The sequence below is a fragment of the Pimephales promelas genome, chromosome 5, assembly GCF_988280905.1.
Source record: "Pimephales promelas chromosome 5, fPimPro1.hap1.1, whole genome shotgun sequence".
Taxonomy (NCBI): Eukaryota; Metazoa; Chordata; class Actinopteri; order Cypriniformes; family Leuciscidae; genus Pimephales; species Pimephales promelas.
The window spans coordinates 10,123,977-10,134,113 of NC_142773.1; the positions used below are offsets into that span (position 1 = coordinate 10,123,977).

The 10,137-nt window shown below is 45.2% G+C and overlaps 1 pseudogene across 1 annotated transcript; it reads right to left on the reverse strand.

Annotated features, from left to right (window-relative positions):
• Positions 1-1,811: 1,811 nt before the first annotated feature.
• On the reverse strand, positions 1,812-6,148 carry LOC120486142 (uncharacterized; annotated as a pseudogene). Its single transcript, XR_016168483.1, has 6 exons — positions 3,265-6,148; positions 3,084-3,137; positions 2,931-2,975; positions 2,781-2,845; positions 2,633-2,712; positions 1,812-2,394 (listed from the first exon to the last, which is right to left on the reverse strand). The product of XR_016168483.1 is annotated as an uncharacterized LOC120486142 (transcript).
• Between the last annotated feature and the right edge of the window lie 3,989 nt (positions 6,149-10,137).

Genomic DNA, 10,137 nt, shown 5'->3' on the forward strand with positions numbered 1-10,137 from the left:
ACTCACTTGAACCGGAGACTCATCCACTTGAACTGGAGATTCATCCACTTGAACTGGAGATTCATCCACTTGAACAGGAGACTCATCTACTTGAACTGGAGATTCATCCACTTGAACTGGAGATTCATCCACTTGAACTGGAGATTCATCCACTTGAACAGGAGATTCCCTCGCGGGGCTCACGTGAATCGCGAGTTCGGCTGGGCTGACGTGAAGCGCGGGCTCGGCTGGGCTGACGTGAGTCGCGGGCTCGTCAATGCGCACGTGAAGCGCGGGCTCGTCGTGACTGACGTGAACCAGCGGTGAAGACGACGAGGGCTTCGCGGGTAAAGTACACTCGGCAGGTGTCGAGTAGAATAAGCGCGCAGTAGTGAAGAGGTCCTGCAAGGAACAAGCCCGAGCGACATACCCGTCAAGAGTCCAGTTGGCAAGGTCCCGCGGCATCCATCGAGCGATCTCATAATCCAGCCCATTCAGAAACAGGCCCATGAGCTGGATATCATCTAGCGCTCCCACACTGCTAATGGACAGGAACTCCTTCGCGTACCTTTGGACAGACCGGCCCTCTTGCAAGACTGTAGTGAAGATAATAGGTAGACACTCAGTCTATGTGCTAGTTCTGGATTTATCACCAAGTTCACTCAGGTGTGTCGGCCAGAACACCTCTTAAGGCCAAATGTTCCATGAAATAAATAGTGGAGAAATAATTCTTATTCTGTTTCTTTATTCCTCTTTCTTGCAATTCTGAGAGTATTGGTGTGTGTGTGTGTGTGTGTGTGTGTGTGTGTGTGGTCTCTATAAAGAGAGAAACAAATTACAAATGAATAAATCAAACATATGCATGCACTCATTCCTCTCTATGCACTAATATACATTACTAAACAAAAGCAAACAATAATCAGCATATAACTATACAGTAGGCCTATATCTCTTAAACTCTAATACTGTAAGAATAATGTAAAGATTCAAACACTTATAGAGGATCCTCAGATTTTCCATTATAAGTAAAATTCTAACAACACTTACTACTTTTAATACTCAACCACAAAGTACTGATCAATCCTAACAAATATAAAGGATAAACACATCTAAACACGATATTACTATCTTTAACCTGACGTACTAAATCAGATGAGTCGAAGCTCGTACGTGAAATGTACTAACGCGAATATAATTAGCACCTCAGTCTCAAATCGACTCCTTAAACTCCTAACTCTTATCTACATCAAATAACAGAAATAACTACTTATATAATACCACAGTTTTACTTACTTTTTTCATTTACGCACACTCTGAGGGAAAGTGCAGCTCACACAACCGACTGAACAACCGACTATCTCTATCGTACTGCATACTAAGTATGTGATGTCAGATAGTATACAAACCAGCGCGCGCCTCAGCCACCGTTATAAGCGCTGAATCAACGGAAGTCAATGTGAAACATAAACCCTAATATGGTCAACTACACTAAATAATAGCAACACTAAAATAACTTTGGGGCCTTTTCTACAAAGACTGACGACAGGTATTCTGTCATAGCCCGGTTGCTGACGACGAGATAGGTCTGACTGCAGAACCGCAGAACCATTACGTCATAACACTCTGAGGACAACAGCGCCAGCCCGACAGTCTGAGGGCGGAAGTGGGCGCGGCAAGGCATTACGCTACTTCCGTGTTTTGAAAGTTTAAAACAGCGTTCTTTTAAAAACTTTGTTTTTAACGATTTATTTGAAAATGTATATTCAAGATTGATTAACAATATTATACATTAAACAAAGCATGTAAAATAAATAATACAATGAAAACAAAGCTTGAGAGTTTGAACATTTTATTCAATTGAAAACACTTTTAAATACTCAACCAACAAAGACCACCATACACAATAATGAAGGACTGAAAACACAAAAAATAATAATTTAAATAAAATGAGCTTTTTCCTCTGAAATATAAAAATAAATCACACACTAGCTGTTTTCTAATTAAATCAAATTACAAAATCAAACTAAATAAATAAATTATATAAACAAAATTAAACCAAAGACAATTAATCTTATAAAAGTTATACAGGCACAAATTTGACAACAATATTTCTCAAGAGTTTATAACAAATTAAAACTCCATACACATGGAGTTTATTCTGAGGTGCCTTTCGTCATGACATTTGAAAAGAAAAACTTCCATGTCCTGTTGAAACTGGAACCGAAACATGAAAGGCTCTTTGGCCCGTTCCAGAGCATCTTTTCCTTCTGCCTGATCAAGATTAAGAAGGGCCTCTTCCTGGTCTTCCTTCTCTAGGTCCAGATATGATGGCTCTTGCACAAAACCTCTGAAGGAGTGGCAGTTGTTCCGCAGCCATCCAACTGCGGTCCTGAGGTCTTTGACCATCTGTGGTTCCTTCATGAGAGGAGTGTACAAATAAGGAATGAAATAATTAATTCATTTAAAATAATTATTCTCACAAGAGAAGAGATGCACCACATTTGGCTGCTAGCTAATTTCCTGTTGTCTGTTGTCCCTGAGTGTCCTCAACAATACATCGTGGTTTAATCAGGATGCATGTAAAATGCATGTAAATGATAATGTTTTGAAATTATGCTCTTTCATGTGCCCGTTTGAGACAATAAAAACATACCTTGTCACCGATTTCAGAGTCTTCACCGAGAGTCTTCTTGTGCTTTAGGGGGCTCATGCACATCAACGGCAGGATGTTTCCTGTGACATATACATTTTTAAGTAAATTTATAGACAGAGAAAAACTTGAGAAAGCAAGAGAGAGTTACCTTTCAATGGCAAAATTCTCCATGAGAAAAAGGCACCACCATTTTCGAATAAGAGGAAAATCCGACTTGCATAAGGGGAGAAAGTGTTAATAGATCAATTTAATAGATTATATCATCTAGTTAAAATATATATTTTTAACAAAGACTTACAGCTGTAAAATCAAAGGGTGCCTCAAAGACCATGTGCAGAGCATACTGAAATTCCCCCCCAAAAAAAGGAAATCAGTCAAGTTTAGGCAATCATATCATGTTTTCATTCTTATGATTTATCTAATTTTTTTTTTAACTTTCCCTTTTTCTCACCATTAGCATGAAGATCCCACAGTCCACAGAGCCAGTCAACTGTTGTGAAACATTCTAAAACAATGCAATTATCATTAAGTTATTCCTGGAAAGGATGTACAGAGCCGTTTTGTATAAGCGTAACGTTATAATGTTAAGTATGTTGCATGATCCATATCAAATATATATAACTTCTTTTTACCTCTTTCTCTTCTTCTTCGTCTTCTTTTCCTTGTTCTACAGTGTGCTCCGCCATAATTAAAACTTTTACTGTCTATCTTTTACTGTCTTAAAACCTTTTTCTGTGTAGTCTAAACACGTCTAAACATGAACTCCGTACAGTACCGGCATCGGACTGCTATCCGCCCACTTCCGCCTTCAGACTGTCGGGCTGGCGCAGTGGTCCTCAGACTGTTATGACATAATGGTTCTGCGGTGCTGCAGTTGGTTATTATTGCTGACGACTGCTGGACCCATCTTGAGGTTGGTTATTCTGTGACGCTGTGCGGAGAAACAGAGCTGAGGCTGGGTCCAAACGCAGTGTAGATTTATTAAACAAACTTAAAACAAGACACTAGAAGCAAGACTCGATAAACTTGAGAGCACCAACGTAACACACATAAATTCAATAACCAACCAAGACAGGGCAGAAACACAGGGCTTAAATCAGGTGAACTAAACAAGATGATAAAACACAGGTGCATGAAATAAACCATAATCAGTCCAGGGTAAAACATGAATGAAACAATAAACTAGGAAGGAGTGCCCCCCAGAGGCTCAAGCGGGCACTCCAGCCGCAGATCGTCACAACCTGACTAAGTGTGATTTAGGACGAACATCGCGGGGCATCGCCACTAGAGGTCGACCGATATTGGATTTTACCGATAACGATAGCTAGGTTGGGCTGTACTTGCCGATAACCGATTAATCAACCGATAGTTTTTAAAATTGATACTGGATAAAAACAAACATAACACTCCAAGTAAAACAGTGCTGAACTTTATTATAAAAATACAAAAAAACTGTATGAACCATGAAAACAAGTCAATAAAAGGCATTCTTTCAAACAAACAAAAAATAATACTCTAAATAACAAATTAAACATTCCAAATGCAACTGTTTAACTGTTCTTTTTCAAATAATAACTAAATTTGCCATCTGAAAATAATTTAAACAATAAAATATGTCAAATGTGTGTTTCTTAACATGTTGCAAGTCCAATTTGTTAACAATGATTTATTAGCTAGTTTACAGGAACTATGTGCATTATGCAATATAAATGTTTACAGCATTAATATTTGAGCAATACAATTTCACCTTGATCATTCATGTTAGTTCATAGAGTTTTAACTATGGTTAACAAATAAAAACCTTAATTTAAAAATGTAGTATGTTAATTAACAAACAATGAACAGCATTTATTAACCTTAGTTAATTAATGTGTTAACCAGCGACTGGCAAGTTCGGGGCTTTATTACTGTCGGTGGTTCAGGGGGCTCCACTATGCGCTGCTCTGTCTATTATTGGTCCAACCTAATAAAAACGCCAACGGTCCGTGAAGCATAGCCTATATGAGTTGCGTATTTTAGTTCCACTTTCATTTTGTTTGTATTCGCTGCTAGGTAACGTGTAGATAGATCGCTTATTGCTCAGACGCACATCAGTTTGTGATATTTGTCTCCGTCTCACTCCGTCTCTCATGTTCTCACAGACGTTTAATCGCGCTATTCTTGTCACGGATTCATTGACTCGTCCCTTCCACGCTTACCATGCGTTTAACGTGTGGCAAATTTACCGGTCGCACACTCTCAAAATGCGACTATTTGGTCGCAGTCTGGAGCCCTGTATTTTATAGAACTTAATGAATATTTAATAAAAATAAATATGTATTAAAGTGATGGTGAAAAAAGAACCGAAATCGAATGCTTCTCTGATTCGTTTGTTTTTGTCGGCTGTATGAACATATCAGTTTGCTATCATACGTCTCTAGCTTATATGCAACGTCGCTGCATTATGAATGCATCAAAGTGACCAGCTGGATATAAACTAATGCAAATAGATGGTAACAATTTGTGACATTAAACATTCGGGTCGGACTTAGGTGTATTTTTGTGTCAGTGTTTTAACCGCTTGAGGTACTACTAATGTGCGTCCTCTCAGCCACTCTCGAAGGCAAACAAACATACTGTTGTGCGGTTCTTTCTCTACTAATGCAGCATTTAGTCAACAAATTCATCAGTTTATAATGATATGACAAAATTTCCTGTGTACATACCTTTTCGCTGTCCGTGCTTTAGCACGCGCATCAGATATCAGCGATCTCCACTCTCCACACAGCGCGCGCTCTCAGTGCAGCGCGCAGTGTCACGTGTCGAAATAAACAACACGAGGCATCAGTTGAAAGTTTTTATGACACCTCTAGAGGCCGCTCTTGTACTGCATAATGCCAGCAGACCCTTCTCAGCTCTCTCGTACTGTGTAATGAATGACAGCGCGTACTTCTCAGCCGCCCCAGCAACGGACGAAACCAGGAAATAACTATCGGTGCGGATTTTTGCCGATAACGATAGTTCCACCAATCAACTATCGGTGCCGATTAATCGGCAAATCCGATGAATCGGTCGACCTCTAATCGCCACACACCCGCAACGCAGTTAATCTGATTGCAATCAGAGCCAACTCTGTCCTCTTTTGATCCTTTGACACTTTCAAAGGGGAGGGAATTTTGGAATCTAACCAGACCTCCGTTTGTTCTATCGCAATATACATGTGGCCCGCTGACCCGCACCTACGTGCAACACGGTCACACAGACACACACATACGCACACACATCAACGCGTCCGCGCGCTAAACATTCCCGCACACACACAAACACGGACATCTCTGAAAAGCTTGTAAAAGGGTTACCAATAATATCTATTATGCTGAAATACATGTAAAAGAACTGTAATTCACCAACCTAACTTCAAGTAACAAAGAAGTTGAAATACCTGTAATACAATGCTTTAAAATGTGACTCCACGATGCTGTCAAAATAGATTAATGTGTTTGATGTCTTTGTAATCCTCACAGCATGATCTGTCTTTTAAACGTCTCAGGTTACGACTGTAACCTATGTTCCCTGAGAACAGGGAACGAGACAATACGTCGAATGACGCTATGGGAAACGCCTCAGGCGTGACAGGTGTCTGAAATCAAATATCAACTCACAGTAATCAGGTTGACCGGCGACAGCCCGTGCATCATCAGCTTGAATGATGAGCGCGTCAATCTGGATGTATAAGAAGGGCGCCTTGAAACCGTGACAACATCCTATCGTCTGAAGGGACTGTTGCAGGCAGGCCCCGAGGCATGGCAACGAGACGTATTGTCTCGTTCCCTGTTCTCAGGGAACATAGGTTACAGTCGTAACCTGAGACGTTCCCTTTCGAAGGGAACTCAACAATACGTCGAATGACGCTATGGGGAACGAAATACCCACTCCGCCATGCTGAGGGGAGTGCATGCCGAAAGGCAGTGACAACTGTCAGAACCAGTAATTCCAAGGAACACTGAAACCACTCACCCTATGTTACATCGGGCTGTCAGTGACAGCACTCCCTACCGGTCATAGCCCAAGCTAATGAACCAAGAAAAACCAGAACGTAATAACGTGAGTAAATCAGGGCCAGCTCAAAGGCTTTAGGACCACAACTTTCAAAATAGAAGGGGTCCCTTCTAGGGAGTGTGGCTAGGGGGCCAAGAGACCCCCAGCCAGTCACTATTCAGGAGAACACTCCTCCTGAAATGCCCCCAGGCTGGCCTGGTGATCTGTACTAAGACACACAGTCTGGCCATAGCCTGTCCGTCCAAGACAGAGCCTCTGGAAATTGCCTAGAAAAGGCATCCAAAAACTGAAGGCCCGCGGAGCTGGCGGAAACCATCGAGTTTCGGATCACAGAGACGGGATCCTCCGGAGAGTGTGACTCAACCTCGAACCAATGGGAATCGTACACTCAATCCACCCAGTGCTCGCTTTTGAGCACTGAGGAAGTAAGAGAGGGATCAAAATCAGGAAGGTCAAAGAGACCTAAGACCTGATGACCCCATGTGTGGGGAGCTCCGATACATGAGGGCTCATGTCAGGAAGGCCGTACGTTGTGCGGCCTAAAACCCAACGACCACAGCATGTGGAAGCTCATCCTTCAGGGAAGCCAGAGGCTAGAACCTGACAGACCCACAATGTGGGGCTACCTTCGAAAAAGGTCTAATGAGACCTAAAACCACCAGTTGTGGGAGATAGCTCGAACAAGGGAAGTGCCTGTCGTAATGTATTGCGACAAAGACACATCTAGAGTGGGACCCAAAGTGAAGAACCGGAGTCTGAACCACATAAGAAGGGACCGAAGCATACTGCGCGTGACCCTCACCATAAGAAATGGATTTTGAAAAGTGCACAAGACATCTTGTCGGGTGACTTACCACAATAATAGGTGAAGTATGGGTTTGTGTACTTCACTCTGAATTCAGGAAGGCCTGGTGAGGCCTGTAACCCAGCAACCACAATATGTGGGAGCTCATAACCAGGAAGGCCTGTTGAGGCCTGTAACCTGGCGACCACAGTGTGTGGGAGCTCATGACCAGGAAGGCCTGGTAAGGCCTGAAACCTGGCGACCACATTGGGTGGGAGCTCGTACTCAGGACGGTCAGTGAGACCCAGCCTGGTGACCACAACCTGTGGGAGCTTACTCCACTAAGTGGAAGCTACTTCTTCCAGAAGTTAGCCAGAGAAGGGCGTCCCTGTAGCCAGTGACAGGACGCCACTTAAAGTGGGACCCAAGGGAAGACCGGGGTCTGAGCCACATAAGAAGGGACCGAAGCATACCACGCGTGACCCTTACCATACAAAATGGATTTTAGAAAGTACACAAGACATCCCGTCATGTGATTTACCACAATAATAGGTGAAGTAGGAGTTAGTGTACTTCACTCTGAATTCAGAAAGGCCGAACTTGAGGCCTGTAACCTGGCAGCCACAACAAGTGGGAACCCATAATCAGGAAGGCCTGACAAGGCCTAACACCCGATAGTCCCAATGCATGTGAAGACTCACCACTACAACTTAGCGACCACGAAAAGTGGGGGTTTCACATTCAGGAAGGCCTGGTGAAGCCTGCAACCTGACATGTGACAACTCACAACCAGGAAGGCCAATGAAGCCTGAAGCCTGGTGACCACAGAGTGGGAGCAAAGTGCTCAGGGAAGGTAGTGAGGCTGTAGTCTGGCTACCGCATCATGTGGGAGCCCACATTCAGGAAGGCTGGGCGAGGCCTGTAAACTGACTACCACAGTATGTGGGAACTCATAACCAGGAAGGCCCCTTTGAGGCCTGTGACCTAGCAACCACAATGTGTGGGAGCTCATCACCAGGGAGGCCTGGTGAGGCCTATAACCTGGCAACCACAGTATGTGGGAGCTCATAACCAGGAAGGCCTGGTGAGGCCTGTAACCTGGCGACCACAATGTGTGGGAGCTCATAACCAGGAAGGCCTGGTGAGGCCTATAACCTGGCGACCACAGTATGTGAGAGCTCGTATCCTGGTGACCACAGTATGTGGGAGCTCATAACCAGGAAGGCCTGGTGAAGCCTGTAACCCAGCGACCACAGCATGTGGGAGCTCATAACCAGGAAGGCCTGGTGAGGCCTGTAACCTGGCGACCACAGTATGTGGGAGCTCATAACCAGGAAGGCCTGGTGAGGCCTGTAACCCAGCGACCACAACAAGTGGGAGCTCATAACCAGGAAGGCCTGGTGAGGCCTATAACCCGGCGACCACAACAAGTGGGAGCTCATAACCAGGAAGGCCTAGTGAGGCCTGTAACCTGGCAGTCACATTGTTTCCCTCTTTTTCTTTTTTTTTTTACACATCACCTCGCTCACCATGATCCCCGGCTCTGTACAGGAGACGATTTCTGAAAAAGAAGAGAAACAGAGTCATTGCTTTTTCAAAAACCATTTCCACTATTTTTTACTAATAAACCAGGGAAACAAAGGCGCTCCTAACACCAAGCTGAGGCGGGCCATCAGAAATTCTTAATTCATCATGGGCCCCACCCCAGGCCTGATGTAGGAAGAGCCTGGGAGCGACGGTGTTAGGAGACAGGATCCCAAGAGGCGATGTCTAAGAACGTTTATCCTGCATCACCTCTCTAAGATCCCGCCTCCCGCGGGAGTTTCGTCTCCTGCGCGCCCTGCTCCCCCTATTGGAAGGAGGGGGCGCACGGGAGGCGACACTAGCCCTCTGGGCCCGCCTGTGATCCTCAGACCACGACGGACCGGGCTCTCCCGCCTGCCTGGGCTGGGCCGAGGACCTCCGCGGTATGCAGCTCTTAAATGCCGCGGAACGCGCCTTCGCCTCCCTGAACTTCTCAACCACCGTCTCGACGGAAGGTCCGAAAAGTTCAGAAGACGAAACCGGCGAATCGAGGAGAAAAGTCTTATCCTTCTCCCCGATGTCAGCCTGGTTGAGCCACAGATGCCTCTCCGTGGCCACCATAGCAGCCATCGCACGACCGATGGAACCCGCAGACTGCTTGGTGGCCCGGAGAGTCAAATCCGTGGTGCGGCGCAGCTCCGCGACCGCGTCAGGGGACAAACCAGCCCCCTGATCGAGGTCCCGCAGCAGGTCAGCTTGGTAGGCCTGAAGGACCGCGAGGGTGTGCAGAACCGCACCCGCCTGACCTGCCGCCTTGTACGCTCTGCCATTCAAGCGTGAAGTTGTTTTGAGCGCCTTGGATGGCAGGGTTGGAGCTTCTAGTGATGATGGCCGACCAGAGGCGAGATAGTTAGCCAACGTCTCGTCTACTGGCGGCATCGACACATACCCATGCTCTGCGGCTCCCTCCACATCAGCGAAACTAGCCCGCTGATGCAGATGGAGACGCGCAGAGAACGGGTTCTTCCATGCCTTCTCGATCTCAGAGTGGAGAGCAGGAAGGAATGGAAGGCTCAACCGAGCTGGTGGTTTACGGGTGGGGAGGAACCGGTCGTCCAAAATACCACGAACGGGCTCCTCCCGGATGCGCCTCCATTCT